Raw genomic sequence first — 22,636 nt, forward strand, 5'->3', positions numbered from 1 at the left:
GGAGACATCCTCAGAGGGGGACCATGGGGAGCCCTCCGACTCATCTAAGTCGGTATCTGATGTAGTAGACTCAGGGGAGTCTGTGTGCTTCCTCTTACACGTCCTCTTACGCGGGGGTTCTGCTGCAGGATCAGGAGAAACCTCGGAAGAGGAAGTTCTTCCCAATGGGGAAACCTGGGGTGATGGATCTCTGGGTCCGGGAGCAAGAGGCTGGCAAGAGACATCAACAGGCACCGAAGATGGAGGAGCTAAAGGAATAGACCGTTGACCTAGCTCAGGGGCTAGGACACTCCTCATCACCTCGAAGGCTCCTCTCCCAGGGAGGCCAGAAGAATCCTGCTCCGAAGAAACAGGAATCCCCGGCCCCACCGAGAAAGAAGGCTCCGAAGCCGATGTCGGTGCCCAGCTCACCAATGCCGAAGCTCCAAGAGGGAGAGCAGGTTTTGACAAGGGTCCGATTCCACTCGCCCCCTCGGAGCCGACAAGGGAGACCCGACGACCGGATCCCTCCAAAGAAGTTCTCACGGAGGAGATCGGAGCCAAAGACGTCGGAGCCGAAAGGGGAAGTATCGGCTCCGGCGCACCCACGGTCACCATTCCGAGAAGCTCCGGCTCCGAACTCTGAAGGGGAGTCGGAGGAGGAAGTTCAGGGGGATGAGAAATAGCAGACGTCTGTTGAGACGGGCTATGGAGCATTTGGGCTAGTGCCTGTGACTTCAACAGTCTGCTTACCACCCTCTCTAAATCGTGGTCTGACAGCCTGGAAGATCTTGAAGATCGGCTCCGATGGCTCCGCTCCGACAAAAGAGGAGATCCCGGAGCCGAACGAATCGACTCCAGGGAAGGAGACCGAGATCTCTTCCTGGATGGAGCTATCAAGGCCGACGACCCCTCGGCTCCAGATGGAGCCGAAGACTTATCGGCTCCAATACTAGATAAAGACACGTCGGCTCCAGCCGGAGCCGACAAAGTAATGGGTATTTGTGTATCGGAGCCAGACGGAGCCGACACTACAACCTCCAAAGTGGAAAGATCGGCTCTGGCTGGAGCCGATCTCGACTCCGAAGGAGTCGGAGCCACAGCCGAAGGCTTGAGAACTACAGCCTGGGCCTTAGATGGCTTAGAGGGCTTAGCCGACCCAGCCTTGGTTGGAGAACCCTCTGGCTTTAACAAGCCACGAAGAATCAGTTTGTTTCTTCGTTCCTGCAGGACTCTCTGGCTAAAGGAGTGGCAAATAGCACAGGAGTCCTGCAGGTGTAAAGGCCCCAGGCAGTACACACAAGAAGTGTGACCGTCTGTCAGAGACATTTTCTGACAGCACGAGTCACACTTCTTGAAGCCTGAGACCTTCACTTCTTTAGACATAATTATGTCCAAAAAATACACAGACACACAATAGTCACACAGTTAACCCACAAAAGACACACAACACTAACCTGACAGGAATTAACTGAGAGGGAGGCTTAAGGCCTGAAGAAAGGAAATAAATCCTGACGTAAAAGAAGGGGAATATAGGGTAGGAGATTAGCTATAAGTATAAAAATATACCCAATAAATGACAAATAGGAAGATAAGGGAGAAAAAACCCTGACTAATCTTATACAAATTGAAGCTTTACCTGAGCTGGTAAAAAGGAGACCTCTTCGTGAAGCGGCAAACGAGATCTGAGGTAGTCACGCCTTGCATCATGGGATATAGGGTTGCCTCGAGCTGGTAACATGAGTTCTCGAGGTTAGCAAGTGCCGAGTCGGAGCCGAGGATCGGCTCCGAACCCATCCAGCAAGAATGAAGGCGAGTTTGACAACTTAACATCCTGAAATACTGATCTTGCAGTCACTGTTCTACTGTGAATGATCTGACTGACTTGAGATTTTATTCTTCAAAGTCTTTCTTGAAGAAGAGACGTAATGCAGGTGCTTGTGTCCAACACTGTTCCTATGAACTCTAAATGTTGTGTTGGCCCTAGATTGGATTTTTCATAGTCTACAGCAATCCCTAGTGAGGAAAAAGTTTGAAGGATATAATCCCTTGCTTGTAACAGTAGATGCATGGAGGTTGCAGTAATGAGCCAGTCATCTAAGTATGGAAGCACCCAGACTCTTTGCAGTCTGAAGTGAGCTGTGACCACTTTCATGCACTTGGTGAACAGCCTGGGGACTGTGGTGAGGCCAAACGGCATAGCTCTGAACTGGTAATGACTGGCTCCCAGCCGGAAGCACAGAAATCTTCTGCAGCATTTGTCTATTTTTATGTGATAATATGCATCCTGAAGATCTACTGAGCACATCCAATTGTCTTTCCCTAAGAACGGGAGAATAGACTGAACTGTGAGCATCCAAAATTTGGTATTTTGAACTGACTTGTTCAAAGCACTGAGATCCAAAATTGGTCTCCAGTCCCCCATCTTCTTTGGTACTAAAAAAAACTTTTGAGTATACTCTGAATCCTATCTGGTCTGGTGAGGCTGTTTAGATGGCTCTTTTGTTGAGCAGTTTTTGCATTTCTATTACTGCCACATCCGTGTGACTGGGTGGAATATCCACGATTCTTTTGGGTTTCTTGGGGTGGTTGAAGAAGGGACTATGGTAACCTCTGGTTATGATCCTCTGCACCCAACTATCCACTGTTATAGTTAGCCCGGCAGGTAGGTACAAGGATAGTCATCCCCTGACTGCCTCCAGAAGATGACAATCAGGCCTTCATTCAGGAGCGCCGATAGGAATTTAAAGAGAAACAATCCCTGGAACCCTGATTTTGTGAGCCACCTCTGCCTCTGGTGCATCGTCTTCCATTATAACTCCTCCCTCTGCCCTGGGAGGAGTCGTTGCCATGTGGGTCCTGGAAAGGCTCTTGGGACATTTTGAACCATAGCCTTCCACTCCTCTGGGTCCTTGAGTAGGGCCGTTGGGGAGTGGAAAAGCATACACCCACAGCAGAAAGTGTCTTTCTGTCTTTCTCACATCTATCAAGGGTGTCTTTAAATTTGGGTCGAGTCGAAAAAGGAATGTTCCGTAAAAAGGAGCATTGAAGAAAGAACATTTAAATGGCTCCTCAAAGTCACACAAGTGCATCCAGGCATGTCGTCTCATAGCTACATCGGAACCCGCTGCCCTGATCATCACTTCAGTTGTGTGCGATGAGCTCATAGATAAATTACAAACTGAATCGAGGGTCGCCAGCTAGGAAGTTACTTTTGCTTGTATTCTCTCAGCTATGGTTCCTGTCAAAGTATCTGATAGCTCCTTTATCAGATCTCTTCGAAGCCTGGAGAAATGTCCCATGAAATTCAAGGACATTAACATGAAGGACGATGAAGAGTATACGCCCTTCCCGAACCTATCCATCATCCTAGACTCCTTGTTTGGAGGATGGATAGTAGGACTTTCATCAGCATTTTCCTTTTTGGTGGCTGCCGCATCCACCATGCCATCCACTGGCACCCATTTAGCCCAATGCTGGTGATCCGTGGGAGCTGATAATATAAGGTCTGGTCTCTCAGGGAGTGGCTTGATGGAGTCAGGAACCCTCCAAGCCCTTTGAGTAATCAGTTTAATGAGATCATTAGCGGGTGGAGAAATCCAAGCAGTAGATGGTTGGGCACGGAAAGCCTCTAGGTATACTGACTCCTCAGAGGAAGGCTGTTGAGAAGTCTAGCCACTCCTCTGTTTAAGGATCTGTAAAATGTCCCAGTCAGTATCTTCTGGGAAAGACTCTTCGGGGGAGTCCAAGTACTTCCTCTTACACTTTCTCTTCCGGGGTACCTCCTCGGTGGGACTGGCCGGGGAGGTGTCTGAAGACGACATAACCAGCATGGTTGAATCCTAAGGTTCCTGTGCCCACCATCCCAAGTCAGAGGCAGCCCAGAATCGAAATAGACTCCTTCAAAACCATGATCCCATCCCACACTGAGGGAACCACTCCCACGTCTAAAGCCGGAGTGGAACTTACATATGCAGAAGCCCCAAAAAGCATGGATAGCTCCGATAAAATCGACATCAAACCACACTCCCTATAACCAACAATGAAGCCTTGACCCCGAGAGGTCTCTGGTTTCGACAGAACCGAAGAGCTCAGGGTAGTTATCGGTGTCGGACACAAGATTTTCGCTGACACTGATACAGTCAACACCCGGATTGTCAGAAGCAGGAACTCTGAAGGCTCAGATGGAGTCAGAGGAGGAACAACAGTTGGGTGAGAAATATGTAAGGTTTCAGAGCCAGAAGTGCCAGGAACCGAGGAAGTAGCTAGTACCCTCGCCACCAGTAGCTGGTCCACCAGCCTCAAAACATCGGATTTTATGAGGCTCTTGGTGGAGCAGACCGAGTAGACCGACACGGACTGAGGTCTATGCAAAAAGGGACTTGGTGTAGGTCTACAAAGGGATCAGTTCTTGGGGAGTATCTAGTTTGAGGTAAGTCCTTGAAAGAAAACTCCTTCTGTTCCAAGACTGGTGGAACAGAGGAGGATGAAGTGGTCTGAGCTAAGGAAGATGTGGGCACCGCAGTTGATGCAAAAAATCATCACCAATGACACCAGTTAAGGCAGTTTCTCTCCCGACAGTTACACAGAAGCTGTGGGAATCATAAAAGACTTCACTTTTTTAAATGGCATTTAAAAGGGAAGTGAAGGAACCAAGCAGCTTCTCTTTTTTGACCCCCTCATGACTAGAGGAATAGGAGGCAGAAGGGGAACTTGTATATATTTTAGAAGTCACAGATATAGTCTCGTCAAAGCTTGATTTTATCAAGCCCTTGAGAATCAATTTATTCTTTCTCTCTATAAGGGCCCAGTGGCTAAATCCATGACAGATGGAACAGTCTTCCTGAAGATGCACCGGGAACAAGCAGTACATGCACAAGTCATGACCATCAGAATTTGGTAGTCTGCAGTCACACTTCTGGCATCTCTTGAAGCCAGAATTGCCTTTAGACTTTTCAGCCATGTCAATGAAACACAAACACACTATAAGGGAAAAGGAGAGAAACAGATAGATATACATATATATATATATATATATATATATTTTTTTTTTTTTTCAGGTGTACCCACAATGGTATCAAAGAGTTACCATAATGGTAAAGGAAATGGAAAGGAAAAGGAAAGTGGAAAGTACCAGCAATGGCTACAGAAGATTACCAAATTGGTAGAGGAAGGGGGAGGGAGGCTACCAACGATGGTATACCAGGAAAGGGATACAGCAATTAAGTAAAGAAGAGGAGCTGGGTAACAACAAAGGATCTAAAGAAATAAATATGAGAAGAAAAATATGAAAAAATAATAAATAAGACTCACAAACTGAAGAAATTGCTACCTCAAGAGCTGACAGGAGAGGAACGTATCTGGCACTTGAAGCAGAAAAAGATCTAAGGTAATCTTGAGAGGAGCATTCTGGGTAAAGCTAAGCTCGAGAGTTTTTGGAAGGCATGAGTTGCAGTAACTGCCGAGTCGGTTCAGAGATTGAGAAGTGAACCCACAGTCAAGGATAAGGTGATGACTGACAACATCAGATGAAATAGTTCTCAAAGAATCTCTGTTGCTATGGAAAATGAGATAGCATTGACTCACCATAAGAGCTTGCAACTAAGACGCAGAAGTCAGAGCAATCAATAAATCTGTTTTCCATGTAAGAACCTCAAGTCAGACAGATTAGCTGGTTCAAATGGGGCATGTTTTGCTTCTCTAACACAAAATTAAGATCCAAAGGAGGGGTCTTCTGTTTTCAGAGGCTTCTTATGCAAAATGCCTTAGAAGAACATTTTGAAATGAGACTGCACTGAAAGAGGAGGATCCATGGGCAGACATGGTGAAATGGCCTAATAAATTAACCTCAACAGAGGAATAAAAAAGGCCAACGATAGGATAGTAACTCACACAAATTTGTAAAACCAGAAGACAACTAGCCCTGAATAGGTGATGGTTATATTGTTGGCACCAACTAGAAAACCCTTTCCATTTGTTAATATATAATTTTCCAGTAGCAGGCTTTCTTGCCTTCATTTGTACTTGTTGCATGTCCTCAGTAAACAGGTGCCTAAAAGAAATTAAGACTCTATCATCCAGGCAGTCACTGGAAGATGATTGCCATTGGGCTGTCTCAAATACCCCTGTTCTTATATGAGTAGATCCAGCCTATGAGAAAGCTTCTAGTAATTGCCCCTGGCCATTTCCAAAAGAAGGGAGAACCATAGTTGCCTGTACTAGAAGATGGTCATCACAATGATTTTTTTAGGGTTCCTTCTGAGTATCCAGAAGTACCCTGGATATTAGCTGAAAGGGTGGAAAAGCATACAGGAGCATTCCTGTCCAAGGAAAAGAAAAATAATCTGTCTTCCAGTCTGTCTTGCATGGAGTCCTGGAACAGAATCTTGCTAGTTGATTGTTCAGACAGGAAGGAAAGAGGTGAACTTGAGGAACTCCCAACAATGGATCAAATCTTGGAAGACCCTCTGATTTAGTTTCCATTCATGAGGGTCTGCCCTGGCCCTGCTCAACTTGCCTGCAATATAATTTTGATCTGATGGAACGTAGAATGCCTGTAGAGTGAGACTGTGCTGTGCTATATCTCAAGCTAACATGGCTAGACTGCAAAGGGAGCACAATCTAGTTCCCCCTTGCTTGCTGACATACCACATGACTGTGATATTGTCTGTAACCACTTGAAGAGGCTCTGGGGGCCAAAGATGGTTCAGAGAGTTGAGTGCATTGATCAAGGCAAGCATCTCCTTGAAATGTATGTGTTTGCATCTGACCTTGGTGTCCCACACCCTCTGCACTTCTATCCCTCCTGGAATTGCTTCCCAAGCAAAGTCCAAAACATCTGTGGTGACTGACTGCTTTGGAGCAGGGAGAGAGAAAGGGAGATCTTGATTTAAGGATATCTGTCATCTCCACCAAAATATTTCTATTCTGACAAACCCCAGCACTGGGATTGGAAAATATAAAGGGTGTAGATGGTGGAACTAAAATAATTCAGATACCACTGTACACTTCATATATGGAGTTTTGCCAGGGGGTATCATGAGAATCATACATGCCATGAGACCCAAAATTCTGAGGTCTTTCCTAGCAGTGACCACAGCCTGAGTGAAAATCCTTAAAAATAGATATAAATAAAGATATATTCTTTTCCTGTGAAGTAAGAGCTCTTTGAACTGAGGTGCCTAGCCAAACTCCTAGGAACACAATCCTGTGTGAGAGAGTCAAGAAAGACTTTTGAATGTTCTCTTGGAATCCTAGCTTGTCTTGTGTAAGATATCTCTCTTCCAAGGCAGAGATTCCTGACACTTTGAATGGGACTCTGCAAAGATAATCAAGTCGTATAAATATGGAAAAATGTGGATATCCTGTATCCTGCAATGAGCTATAACTGGACCCAGTTGCTTTTTGAACACTCTTGGTGCAGTTGATAGCCCAAAGAGTAAGGCAATATTGTGATCTAGACACACAAAACCTTAAGAAGCATCTGAAGTCTGGATGAACTGGGATGTAATCAGGGTTGCCAGATTTCCGACTGGCCAGGTAGGGACAAAGTGAAGACTTAAAAAAAAAAAAAAAGGTCTTCCACGTCTTTAATGGAACATCAGAGTACCACATTAAACAGAAGTAGGTCTGTGTTTATTTTTTATTTGATTGGCCAGGGCCAAATAAAAATAAATAAACACAGAGCTACTTCTGTTTAATGCGGAACATCGCAGTTCCGCATTAAACAGAAGTAGCTCTGTTTTGCGATGTTTTGATTGGCCCGTATACCGGCATACGGGCCAATCAAAAATCGCTAAACACGAGCTTTGTGTTTAATGCGGAACTTCCGCATTAAACACAAGAAGCTCCCTGTTTAGCGATTTTTGATTGGCCCGTATGCCGGTATACGGGCCAATCAAAAAAAAAAAAAAAAAAAAACAATGCGAAGGCTGCCCGGGATTTAAACCGGCAGTGCGGGACTCGGGATCAGGCTGCTGATCTCGGGACAGTCCCGCCCAAATAGGGACGTCTGGCAAACCTGGATGTAATGATAAGCACCTTTTAAGTCTAGTGTTACCAGGAAACTTGAAAGTGGAAGAAGAAGTAACAGGTTGTAAAGTGACAACATTTTGAATTTGGGTACTATCACAAACAGGTTTAGGAAAGAAAGATCGAGAGCTGGTCTCCAAGCATTTTCTTTCTTTGACACTAGGAACATCCTTGAATAAAATTCCTTCCCCACCTGGGAAGCAGGAACTGGTTCTGTCACTTCTTGGGACAGCATGTAATGGAAAACATGCAGAAACAAAGAGTCTGACATGGAAGATGAGGAATGACCCCCTTGGAAAGGAGGAATTTCCTCCCACTGCCATCTGTAACCCTGATGAATAATTTTCAGAATCCATTTGTCTGAACAATCTGTTGCCAAAGAGAAAAATGGAGATTCAGAATTTCTGGAAGTAAAAAGGGGCTTGGGTGGGAGGGGGTCACAAGGTCTCTTGTACAGTCATTCAGACTTGTTGGGTTGTCCTTGGTTTTGGAAGGTTTGAGACTTCTTTTTTGGAATTTCCTTGCTATTTCTTCTTAAACGTCTGATAACCTGAATTTTATACTGAGACTTTTTATTATGTGTTTTTTTTTTTTTTGCCAAAACTGGATGTGAAGATAAAACATCCCTTGGGAAATTTGGAAAAGGAGTGCTGAAAATCGTACAGATTCCCAGGATCATGTTGCCTCTTTCATAACACTTTTTGATAATATCTGCAATAGAGAGGTCAGACACTTAACCTCTATCCAAGGGAGAATTTAAAATCTTATTTTTAACATCATCTGGGTGGTTCTTAGAATGCAGAAATGCAATCCACCTTGAAACAGTGCCAGTGGCCATAGCCCTGGAAGAAGTATTAACAGAGGTATGCAAACATTGCAAACAATGAGTTTAAATCTGTTCAACAGAGGAAACTTAAGTTATTTAAAGCATGTTTCCTCACAAGAAGAAACTGCAGATAAAACATTCCTCATACTTTAACAATTTTTCAGGGTTTAACATATGAGCCAGACAATCCAAAATGCTCAAAAATTACAATTATGTACTCATCATAACTCTGCATCTGTGCCATCTGTTCTCATCCTTCCTCAACTGGTGGGTCTCAGATCCGACACTGGATTCATTCTCAGCAACTCTATGACTTTAGACTCTGCAGCTCCAGCTTCTGCCCTTATCCATAATCCCTCTCTTCTCCTTAGCTACCTCAGATCGATTTGCCCTATATTCAGTTAACCTCAAAAATATAAAATAGTATCGACCACTAAAAAAATTCTGAAGCAAAAAGAATAAAGTATTATTAAACAGTAACAATGCTGAAGAAACAGAGAAAAGAATTTCTGTAGCCCACACAGCAAGACCGCCAAGGATTAGCCCTCAGGGCATACTAGGAAATAAGCACAAGGACAGGGGACTGGAGGGTAGGAAGCTGAAAATGGACAAAAACAGATAAAAAGATGCAGAGTTATGGTAAGTACATAAATGTAATATCTGATGATATCGTTTTCACCTAATCCTCAACTGATGGAACAGAGCTCCCAGCTAGAGCAGTCCTAGGTGGTCCTCAAGGAAGGATATTCTGGAGAACAGTGGAGCCAAACACTGCTCTATTCCTAGACAACATGTCCAATTTGTAATGAGATATGAAGGTCTGAGCACTAGACCATGTAGCAGCTGCACAAATGTCATCTATGGAAGTTTTGTTGTTGAAAGCAGAAGAAACAGCCATAACCCTGGTAGAATAACATTTAAGATGTTTGGGTAATGATAGAATTTTAGTTTTGAAAACAAACACTGCAATCAGTGAGCCATCTGGCTAAGGTTATCTCTGACACTGGTTTTCCCAATTTAGCCTGAGTAAAGGAGATAAACATCTGCTCTGAATTACTTTGATCTTTCGTTCTGTGAATGTAAAACCTGAGTTGTCTATGCATGTCCAATAAATGAAGCATGTGTTCACCTTTGTTAGAAAAAAACTGAGAAGAAAACTAGCAGGTTAATAGTTTGGCTAAGGTTAGCTTCTGAGACCACTTCAGGCAGAAAGGAAGAATTAGTTCAGTGGAATACTCTGTCCTTATGAAAGATGAGATAAGGTGACTGGGGAGAAACTGTACAGAGTGCTGACACCCGTCTAGCCAATGCAATACCAACCAAGAAAAGTGTTTTCCCGAAAAAAAAAAAAAAAAACTTTATTCTGCTCTGGCTGCAGGCATAATAGAGGGTTGAGTCAAGGCATGAAGAATAGGTGTAAGGCCCCAAGGGGGGATAGGGTCTTTAATAGGGGGGCAAAGCAGCAGAGTTACCTTAAGAAATGCTTTGCACAATTTCAAGGAAGCTAAAGAAACGTTTCTGCCCAAGTGAAAAGTTGATACTGCAGCTAGTTGTACCTTAACTGTGGAATAACTAGCCCCATTATTGAAAACGGAGGCCAGAAAATCAAGAATAGTCAGAATCAGTGCTGAAAAGGGATCTAGATGTCTTTGTTGCACCTAGAATGACTATCTTTCCCACTTGCTCTAGTAAATCTTCCTGGTAGAGGCCTTCTGAAATGACTTAAGGATGTAGTGAACAGGGGAAGAAAGGCTGGAATTTGTAGCCATCACTAGAAGTGGAAAAAACATGCAGTCAGCTTGAGAGATTTCATGTCTGGTAGAGGTAGGCCTGACGGGTGAGACAAAAGGTCCTGAACAGGATCCAGCACTCAGGGGGGGGTGAACTAGATGAGGTCATAGGAAGGGAAACCACATTTGGCAAAGCCAGAAAGGACCATCAGAATAACCTTGGTCTTCCGCTTTAATGCTTTCTGAATAAACTTGTGGATGAAAGGAGTTATTGGGAAGGCATATAGCAGACCTGAGGGCCAATAGTGAAGCATAGAGTGTCTCTGTGACTCCATCCTGGGTTAATTATGGTAAAGTATCTGCTGCACCTGGTGTTAGGGGGAAGCAAATAGATCACAGCATGGTTGACCCCATTGGTGAAACATCATTGCTGCTACTGACTGACTGAAAGACCACTTGTTAAGAAGAAAGATGGACCTGCTTAATTTGTCTGCTAACACACAGGTTTTCCCCAGAATGTGCATTGCCAAATGAAAGTGGCTAGAAGAAATCGCCCATTGCCAGATTCCCATTGCCTCCCTGATTAGTGGTCAGGATTGGTTTCCCTCCTGTTTGTTGACGTACCAGACCACAGACATATTTCCTGTCTGAATAACAATAATCCGTAGAGGGAGAACATCTTGAAAAGCCTGCAATGGCAATAGGCCTGCTCTCATTTCTAGAATGCTGATGTGAAGACTGGGCTCTGTCTGGGACCACGTGCCTTGGACTGTCCTTCCCAAATAATGACCCCCCCCTAGATGGGAGGCATCTGTAATCACTATAGTTTTGAGAGTTTACAGAGAAAAACAGAGGCCCTGAACAATTTCTTGTGCATGTATCCACCATGCTATGTGATTTCTCCAGGCATTCGTTATATGAATGAGTGCCATCAGTGGATGGTGACTGATGGATCACTATACTGTTATGGTCCACTGTAAGATTCTCATGTGAGATTGAGTGAAAGGTACTATTACTGTTAATACTGTCATCAACCCCATTAGGTGTAAGATTAATTTGGTGGGGAGGGGGATGAAGAGAAAGAATGTGTAATGCTTGTCTATATAAGGTGTCCACTCTTGTCCATGGTAGAGTTGCTATTTGAGGCTGGGTATCTAGAAGGGTGCCAATGAACTCCAGGGATTGCTTCGGTGGAGAGCTGTGATTTGCTGTAGTTTATAGTAATACCTAGTTGAAAACATAAGTGGAGCAGTAGTCCCTGGCTAGAATGAGTAGAGGGATGGTGGAAGCAGATGGGAGCCAGTCTTCTAGATAAGGAATGACTCAGAATCTGTGCAGTCTCAGGTGATATACAACAACAGCCATGCATTTGGTGAATACCCCAGGAGCTGTGGTGAGACCAAAGAGCAGCACTCTGAACTGGTATTGATTGGCTCCCAAGTGCAAATATGACTCTGTCATCGTTCATGTTGGTGTGAATAACCTGAAACGTACCTCCCTGGACTACATGAAAAGGGACATGGAAGAGCTCTCTGATCATGTAGCCCAGGCTGGTAGGACCCTGACTCTGAGTAGCATCCTGCCCTCACCAAGAATGATACCTCAGTATAAAGAAAAAAATGATTAATTTCAACAACTGGCTAGGCTTCTGGTGTCATTCAAAGGGGATCCAGTGTCCGTCAGCCTGGGATGACATGCTCGACAAGCCGCGTTGTTTTGCAAGAGACAGCTTGCACCTGTTACCCCTAGGCTTTTGAATACTGGCAAAGGCACTTGCTGCCCCCATAGTGCCTTTTTTAGGCAAGGCTGAAAAGTCAAACCCACCTCCGTAAACAACACAATTAACAAAAAAAAAGAAGTTATGTACCTACCGTAACGTTCCATGTTAGTTGTCTTCTTCTTTCTTGCTGGTTGGGGTTTGGAGCCTCGGCTCCGACTCCGCCATCTTCAAAAGCTCGAGAGCTGTTTATTGGCTCGAGGCTACCCCATATCCCATGATGCCTGGCGCTAGCTACCCAGATCTCATATGAAAAAGCTATTCCAGACATAACTAAGGAAGAATTCTGCCCTAGTAGCCCCTTGGACCTAACTATGAAGCTATCTAAGCAGAAAGGACAACCAGAGAAGGTTCAGCCAATGAAATCTGAATAAGGGAGCTCCTCTCGATCCACTAGGATAGGGGGATGAAGGGTGGGACGCAAGAAAGAAGGCGAGAAGAAGACAACTAACATGGAACGTTATGGTAGGTACATAACTTCTTTATGTTAAGTTGTCGATCTCGCCTTTATTCTTGCTGGTTGGGACAGCATCCCTAGCACCTACTATCCTGGGTGGCTCAATGGAACAGACTCTTCAGAACAGTGGAACCAAAATCAGCCCTGTTCCTGGAAGCAATGTCTAATTTGTAATGAGAAATGAAGGTATGTGTGTTAGCCCATGTAGGAGCTGCACAGATAGATTCCATGGGTAACTTAGATTGGAAGGCCACCGAGATAGCCAGTGCCCTAGTAGAGTGGCCTTTAGGTTTGGTAGATAATTTTTTGTTTCTCAGCTGGTAAGTGAATGAAATAATGTGAGACAACCACCTAGATAATGTTACCTTTGAGACTGGAAGGCCCTGTCTGCCCTCAGCATAGGAAATAAAGAGTTGGTCGGATTTCCTGATGTCCTTTGTCCGACGCAAATAAAAATGCAGCTGTCTGTGAACATCCAACTGGTGCAATTTATATTCTGCGTTATTGGTGTGATGAGGAAAGAACACAGGAAGGTCTATGGATTGATTCAAATTATTTTGTGTACAGACCTTAGGAAGGAAGGAAGGATTGGTCCTTAGAGCAACCCTATCGTTATGGAAAACTAAGTATGTGGGACGAGAACATAGAGCCTGAAGCTCCAAAACACGTCTGGCAGAAGTAATGGCTACCAGAAAGAGAGTCTTCCAGGATAAAATCTTAATGGAGCAAGATGCTGCAGGTTCAAAAGGTGGCAAAATTAAGGAAGCTAGCACCAAGTTTAGATCCCAAGGAGGTGGGGAATCCCTCACTGGGGGCATAAGCAGAGTGGAAGTGGAGCAACCAAGCTGTGAGCTGGAGTGTTTGAAGGGATCAATGCAGTCTGCCCGATTGATGAATCAGTAGATCTGGAATAGGATAGAGAATCCAAGGCTGCTCGAGAAGCTAATGATGCAGGAATGGGAACCATATCTGTCGAGGCCAGTAAGGGGCAATGAGGATCATTTTGCAACCCAACGCAGTTGTTCTCTATATGAGTTTGGGTATTAGGGGAAACAGAGGAAAAGCATAAAGAAGTCCCAGAGGCCAATCGTGGACTAGAGCATCTCTGGGGGAGTGGCCCGGAAGAGGAAGAAGGGAGAAGAAATTGCTGCACTTGCTGTTGAAAGGTGTGGCGAACAGGTCGCAGCAAGGCTGACCCCATTTGCAAAAGATTTGTTCTGCTATTACCTGATTCAGAGACCACTCATGAGGCATGAGAATTGCTCTGCTGAGCCTGTCTGCGATGACGTTGGAACTCCCTGGGATGTGCATTGCAATCAGAAAACATTGGGAAGAGATCGCCCACTGCCAGAGTCTGAGTGCTTCTTGACATAGAGGATAGGATCTGGTTCCGCCCTGCTTGTTGATGTACCACACCACTGACATATTGTCCGTTTGGATTGCAATGGTCCCGGGAGGGAGAGAGTCCTGAAGGGCTTGCAATGCTAAAAGCACAGCTTTCATCTCCAGGACATTTATATGCAAATGGTAATCGTGAGGTTGCCAGGTGCCTTGGACTGTCCTGCCCTGATAATGCCCCCCCACCCTATCAGGGAGGTGTCCGTGGTCACTGTGGCGACTGGAGGGGATGGCACAAATGGCCTGCCCCGGGCCACTGACGGGGAGACCATCCACCAAGCAAGGTGCTTCTTGCATGCTTCTGTGATCATAATCTTGTGAAACATGGGAAGCTGTTGGAAGGACCACTGTGTGAATAGAAGCCACTGGAGGATTCTCATGTGAAAGCGGGCCAGGGGGACAAGAAGAATTGCTGATGCCATGGAACCCAGTGTTCGCAGGACGAACCTGACTTGAATCGTTTTGCATGTCAATAAAATCTGTACTTGTTGGCGAATTAGTGATACCCTGTCTGGTGGAAGGTTCGCAAACATGTTCCTGGTATTTAGATTTGCGCCTAGATAAGTGATATGTTAGAAACTTCTCTGTGTGGAAGATTTTCAGTCCATATATTTCTAGTTAATCACTGTATATTAATCAGATCAGACAATAATAGTAGAAGTAGCGAACGTAAACTCGTCAAGTCAAAAAGTAATAATAGAAAATATATAATTCTACAGCATTACTAAGTATTCGAAAGTAATCCAAGCAAGGCAGGCAGTCTGTTTCCAGTCGAAAATCCTTTATTAAGTACACAGACAAGCGATCCAAGTAAAACAAAAATAGAGTAATAATTTCCTCACAAGCTTTCTAAATATATATATACTTTTTATCAGGCATGGGAGTGGTTTATTGTGCTGTAAAACAAAGTGTTATTGGTACACATGTTAAATTCACATCCCTTCCCCCATCAGTGTGACATTCGAACTGGTCCTGCGCTACCTAGTAGCTGTCATAATAATATATAGCCCTAATGTACTTTAATGGTACATCTTATTTAACCAAATTATTAAGTAGATTATTAAGTCTGTGATTTTATACAAGGCAATATACTACATGGCTGGAAATATATCAACCTTAGTTCATTTTGCGATCAAAAATTATATATAAATATATACATATACATTTTGCATGTAAAAATCAGTCTCTGTTTTCATAACCTATTGTTAACAAAGATCGCTTTCGTCCTTCAAGGATGTCTGAAAAAGAGACAACTTCAGAGGGGGATCTCGGGGACCCTTCTGAATCCTCTAAGTCGGTATCTGATGTGACAAATTCAGGGGAGTCAACGTGCTTCCTCTTACACTTTCTCTTATGAGGTGGCTCCTCTGAGTGATCAGGGGAAGCCTCGGAAGAGGAAGAAACACCCAAAGGGGTGCCCTGAAGCACTGGTTCCCCACGCTTGGGGTCAGGAGGAGAGGCAGAGGCAGACGCAGGCACCATAGGGGGAGGAGCTGATGCGGTTGATCGTGGGACTGGCTCAGGAGCCAGTACACTCTTCATGACCTCGAAGGCGTCCCTGCCCGGACGCAGAGAAGACTCCGGTTCAGAAGAAATCGGAATCCATCTCCCCACCAAGGGGGATGGCTCCGAAGCCGATGTAGGAACCGAGGTCACCTGTGCTGAAGCTCCGAGAGGGAGAGCGGGGTCGGACAAGGGTCCGATGCCACTCGCCCCCTCGGAGCCAACGAGGGAGTCCCGGCGCCCAGATCCCTCCAAGGACAGAACCAGTATCAGTAAGAAACTGAGGTCCCTCATGAAATCATCCAAGGCTAACTTCGAAAGAAAATAGCCAAGGATTCAAAAGATAACCACAAAGCCTTCTTTAGCTATGTTATGAATCTAAGTGGCAACTCGCAGATATGCACTGAACTAGTGCAAAATAGCACAAAATATACTGAACCTACTGATATTGCCAACATCCTGGCAGATAGATTCAGTGCAAGCTTCACCCCCTCTCACCTCCAAAAGGGCCCACAACAATACCGGAAAAGTGTAGTGTCCCAAAAATCACAGACGCACAGATGAAAATAAGAAGTTATGTACCTACCATAACGTTCCATGTTAGTTGTCTTCTTCTTGCCTTCTTTCTTGCTGGATGGGTTCGGAGCCGATCCTCGGCTCTGACTCGGCCAATACTAAAGCTCGAGAGCTAATTCCACCGGCTCGAGGCTCCCCTATATCCCACAATGCTAGGCGGTAACTACTCAGATCTCGTTTGATAGCTAAACCAAGCAGTTCTGGTCTCCACAGTATGGAGAAAAAAGAACCCACCTCTTTATAAACCTGTATGTAAGCTACCACAAACATAAAAGGGAGAATAGAGGTGGTAGAACATGTGGGAAGGAAAACTCCAAGGAAGATCCCAAAATTTCCTATCGGTCTGTCCAGGCTAGGGGGAAGGAGGGTGGGACGCAAGAAAGAAGGCGAGAAGAAGACAACTAACATGGAACGTTATGGTAGGTACATAACTTCTTAATGTTAAGTTGTCAATCTCGCCTTCATTCTTGCTGGATGGGACCGTCCCCTAGCACCTTATTCCGGGTGGCCTATCGGAACAGACTCTTGAGAACAGTGGAACCAAAGTTGGCACGGTTTCTGGAGGCCATATCCAATTTGTAATGTAAAATAAAGGTATGAGGAGAAGCCCATGTGGCTGCTGCACAAATGGAATCTATTGGCAGCCTGTCCTGAAAAGCTACAGATGTAGCTAATGCCCTAGTTGAATGAGCTCTAGGTCTTGAAGGCAGTTTTTGATGTCTGATTTCATAGATGAAGGTAATTATAGAGGTAAGCCATCTTGAAAGGGACACTTTAGTAACTGGAGGGCCAATTTCCTTTCCGCATAAGACAGGAAAAGCTGATCAGATTTCCTGAACTGTTTAGTCCTGTCTAAATAATATCTAAGTTGGCGGTGAACATCTAGAAAATGTAACTTTTGTTCCGACCTGTTGGAATAATCAGGGAAGAAGACGGGGAGATCAATCGTCTGGTTTAGGTTTGCCTCAGAGGAAACCTTAGGTAAGAAGGACGGATTAGTCCGGAGGGACACCCTGTCTTTGTGGAAAACTAAGCAAGGAGGACGACTGCACAGAGCATGAAGTTCAGATACCCTTCTAGCTGAAGTTATGGCTTCTAGAAAAAGTGTTTTCCATGAGAGCAACTTAAGAGGGCATGAAGCCGCTGGTTCGAAGGGGGGAGAATCAAGGATGCTAGGACCAAATTCAAGACCCATTGAGGTGGGGGATCTTTGATTGGGGGCTTGAGCAGAAAAACACCTCTTAAAAAGGCTTTGCAGAGCTTATGGGACATGATACTGGAGTCTGAGACACCTACATGAAAGTTAGATATAGCAGCTAGTTGTACTCTAATGGTAGATGAGGAAGAGCCTAAATGAAAGAGCTCTGACAGAAAATATAGGATAGACTGGATAGGTGCAGTGAAGGGGTCTATATTTTTTGATGCTGCCCAGAAGGAAAAACGTTTCCACTTACTATTATAAATCTTCCTGGTAGAAGACTTGTGAGAGGCTATCAGGATGTTTCGGACCGAATGAGAGATTATGGGAAGCCTGCCTAGTGTAGGAATCGGAGAAACCACGCTGTGAGGTTGAGAGATTGAAGGGAGTGGTGCAGCTGGCCCGACTGGTGGGTCAAAAGATCTGGCACCGGGTCCAGATGCCAAGGCTGCTCCAACAGGTAATGATGGAGGAACGGAAACCATATCTGTCGAGGCCAGTAAGGGGCAATGAGGATCATTGTAACTCTCAAGGCGATAGCTTTCTGAATTAATTGAGATATCAGTGGAAAAGGGGGGAAAGCATACAGAAGTCCCCTGGGCCAATCGTGGACTAGAGCATCTCTGGTGGGATGGCCTGGTAATGGGAAGAGAGTGAAGAAGTCGTGACACTTGCTGTTTTGGGGAGTAGCAAAAAGATCGCAGCAAGGCTGGCCCCATCTTTGGAAGACTTCTTCCAGCACTGATTTCCTTAGAGACCACTTGTGGGGCATGAGCATGGCCCTGCTCAACTTATCCGCAATCACGTTGGACTTCCCGGGAATGTGCATTGCTATCAGAAAACGCTGAGAAGAAATCCCCCACTGCCAAAGTCTGAGTGCCTCTCGACATAAGGGGTAGGACCTGGTTCCACCCTGTTTGTTGATGTACCACACTACGGACATGCTGTCCATCTGAATTGCAATAGTCCCTGTGGGAAGAGAGTCCTGAAGGGCTTGCAACGCTAAAAGCACTGCTCTCATCTCTAAGACATTTATGTGCAAGTGGGCACTCGAAAGGTTGCCACGTGCCCTGAACTGTCCTGCCCTGATAATGCCCCCCCCACACCCGATCAGGGAGGCGTCCGTTGTCACCGTGGTGACTGGGGGGGGGAGGAATGAAAGGTCTGCTCTGGAGAACTTGAGGTGATGTGATCCACCAAGACAGGTGATTCTTGCATGACTGAGTTATTAGGATGATGTGAGATATCGGGAGCTGTTGGAAGGACCATTGAGTAAACAGCATCCACTGGAGGATCCTCATGTTGAAACGAGCCAAGGGGAGAAGGGTGATAGTAGCTGCCATGAGTCCTAATACCTTCAAGACTACCCTGGCTTCGACCTTGTTGCATTGTAGTAGAAGGTAAACTTGCTTGCGGATATCTAACACTCTTTGCTCTGTAAGTCTGGCGGAAAGATTGAATGTGTCTAAGGTGGCGCCTATAAAGGTAATAGATTGACAAGGCGACAAGGCAGATTTTTAGAAATTTATTGAAATGCCTAGAGCTTGGGAAGTTTGGATGGTGAAGTCTCTGGATAGAAGCAGTTGATGTCTGATTGTGGCGGTAAGGAGTCAGTCGCCCAAATATGGAAACACCTGGAATCCTTGACATCTCAAGTGAGCCGCGACCACTGCCATGCATTTGGTAAACACTCGGGGGGCTGTAGTGAGACCAAAGGGCAGGGCTCTGAACTGGTAGTGACTGGCTCCCAGCCTGAAGCGGAGAAACCTCCTGGAGCGTCTGTGCATTTTGATATGGTAGTACGCATCCTGAAGGTCTATCGAGCACATCCAATTGTCCTGACCCAAGAAGGGTAGAATGGACTGTAGGGTGACCATCCGGAATTTTGTTTTTTTGATATAATTGTTTAACTTGCTGAGATCCAGTATTGGTCTCCAGTCCCCTGTTTTTTTTGGTACCAAAAAGAATTTGGAGTAGATTCCGGATCCTTGCTGGTCTGCTGGGACTGCTTGGATAGCTCTTTTTGACAGCAGCTTTGATAGTTCTAGTGCTGCTTGTTCCCTTAGAATGGGTGGAACGTCTGGAAGGGATCATTTGGGTTAGGATGGGATGTGAAGAAAGGGAATTTTGTTACCCTCGGATATGATTGACTGTACCCATTTGTCTTGAGTGAGGGAAAGCCAGGCTTTTGGGTACAGTGATAATCTTACCCCGACTGCCTCCAAAGGTGGACAGCCGGGCAGCTCCTCAGGGATGATGAAAGGGTTTATCAGAGAAAGTTTCTCTGCTACCCTGGTTTTGCGGACCTCCTCTGCCCCTAGGGCGGCGTCTATTGTTATTCCCCCCTCTGCCTCTAGAGGGGAATCAACCTTGTGCATCAGATGAGACTCCCTGAGGTTTGCGGAACCACATTTTTCCTCCCCTCTGACCTTTTGGATAAGGTCTAGAAGAGTTAGAAAAACGGACTCCCACGGCAGAGAGAGTCTTACCTTCCACCTCGCACCTAGTCAATGTATCCTTCACCTGAGGACCAAACAATGTTGAGCCATCAAAGGGGGAATTGGTGAAGGACGCCTTGAAAGGGTCCGCAAAATTGCAACGCCGCATCCAGGTGTGACGTCGTAAAGCTACACCTGTGCCTGCGGCCCTACTCGCCCCATCAGCAGCATATGAGATAAGCCGCATGGAGAAGTTAACAATTGAATTCAGGGTTGCCAACTGGGAGTTCATTTTGTCTTGAAACCCCTCAGCTGTTGGATCCTGTATGGCCTGACCCATATCCTTGAGTAAATCTCTCTGGAGACGGATGAAGTGACACAAGTAGTTCAGCGACCGCATTGAAAAGGTCGCTGATGAAAACATCCACTTACCGTACCTGTCCATGGTCCTAGACTCCTTATTAGGAGGATGGACAGGTACCGAAGGATTGGCTAACTCCTTCTTAGTGGCTGCGGCCACCACCATGGCATCAACAGAGACACCTTTAGACAGAAACTCTTTCTCTTTAGGGGCAGTAATAAATTTTGACGGCCTCCTTGGGGTAGGTTCCACTGAATCAGGGGCTGTCCAAGCCTTCCTTGCCATCACTTCCATAAGGGGGTCAAAGGGAGGGGACACCCAGCAGGTGGAAGGGCAAGAGCCAAACGCCTCAAGGTAAACTGACTCGTCCTCTGAAGGGTTAAGGGTGGGACAGTTCCCCCTCTGTTTCAGGATTTCAAGGATGTCAGCAAAGGAGACATCCTCAGAGGGGGACCGAAGGGAACCTTCAGATTCCTCCAAGTCAGTGTCAGAGGTGATAGACTCAGGGGAGTCAATGTGATTCCTCTTGCACTGTCTCTTCCGAGGGGGTTCTCCTACCGGATCAGGAGAGGCCTCGGAAGAGGAGGAAATTCCCAATGTGGAAACCTGAGTAGCTGGCTCTCTGCGGTCTGATACAAGGGGATGGGTAGAAACCACTGCAGGCACTGAAGAGGGAGGAGCTGACGGAGCCGACTGTGGGGTAGACACTGGGTCTAGCACACTCTGCATGACCTCAAAGGCGCCCCTATCAGCCAAGGCCGGAGGTCCCTGCTCCGAGGAGACAAGGACCCCCCCCGGCACCAACAGGGACGGCTCCGAGGCCAATGTCGGAGCTGAGCTCACCAGCGCCGACGCCCTGAGAGGGAGAATGGGGTCGGACAAGGGTCCGATGCCACTCGCCCCCTCGGAGCCGAAGAGGGAAGCTCGGCGCCGAGATCCCTCCAATGAGGAAATTGGAGCAGATGACGGAGCCGAAAGGGAAGGTATTGGCTCCGAAGCACCAACAGCCATGGCTCCGATGAGCCCCGGCTCCGAACTCAAAGGAGTCGGAGGAGGAATAAAATCAGGGATGGAAATAGCCACTGACTGCTGAGTAGGGCTATGCAGCATTTGGGCCAGTGCCTCAGACTTGAGAAGTCTACTCACCACCCTTTGTAAATCATAGTCGGACAGCCTGGAGGACCGAAAGGAATGAGACATATGGCTCCGCTCCGACAAAAGAGGGGATCCCGGAGCCGAGTGGATGGAGCCGATGGAAGGGGACCTAGACCTCTTCTTTGAAGGTGGCTCCGATAAGCCTATCGGTGCCAACTGAGTCTTGCCAACCTCGGCTCCAGCCGGAGCAGAGGTAACGGTATGAGATTTCGAAACATCGGCTCCAGCCGGAGCCGATGTCGAAGCCGCTTTAATGCTTCCAGGAGACGGCTCTGAAACTGGAGCCAACTGCCTGGAAGTCTTAGAAGGCTTCCCCGACGCAGACTGGGTCGGGGGGCCTTCAGGCTTTAACAAGCCTCAGAGAATTAACTTGTTTTTGCGTTCCTGCAGGACTCTAGGGCTGAATGCATGGCACACAGCACATGAGTCCTGCAGGTGCAAAGGTCCCAGGCAATATACACAAGAAGTGTGACCGTCTGTCAGAGACATTTTCTGACAGCATGAATCACACTTCTTGAAGCCTGAGACCTTGCAGTCTTTAGACATCCTAAAAAGCTGTGTGAAAAAAAACACAAACACAACACACACACCCTTAACCAAAATAAAAATCCAGTCACACTGAAGGACAGGGAAAGGCGAGGGAGTGGGCCAAAGGCCTAAAAGTTAAAAAGGGGATAAAACGGGAATTCTGACACAAGGGGGGACCCGATTTAAACTAATGGAATACTCTATATAAAACTAAACTAAATGGAAAAAAACAGGGGTAGAAATTGAAGTTTTGAAACAAGAACACTTACTAACCTGCCAGAGCCGGTAGAAGAAGCACCTCGTCAGCTAAGCGGCAAACGAGATCTGAGTAGTTACCGCATAGCATTATGGGATATAGGGGAACCTCGAGCCGGTGGAATTAGCTCTCGAGCTTTAGTATTGGCCGAGTCGGAGCCGAGGATCGGCTCCGAACCCATCCAGCAAGAATGAAGGCGAGATTGACAACTTAACATCAGCCCTTTCAAAAGCCAAAAACACAGCGTCAATGGGACCAAATGGTGTTCCAGGCTGCATCTTGCACGAACTACAGAACGATCTAACCCCCCCACCTAAACACGCTGTTCAATCTCAGCCTCTCCACAGGCTACATGCCCATAGAATGGTGCACAGCAACAGTTATTCCTCTCCACAAAGGAGTGCCACAACTGACCCTGGTAAC

This window comes from Protopterus annectens, chromosome 7.part1, assembly GCF_019279795.1.
Source record: "Protopterus annectens isolate FY-2018-M chromosome 7.part1, PAN1.0, whole genome shotgun sequence".
Taxonomy (NCBI): Eukaryota; Metazoa; Chordata; order Ceratodontiformes; family Protopteridae; genus Protopterus; species Protopterus annectens.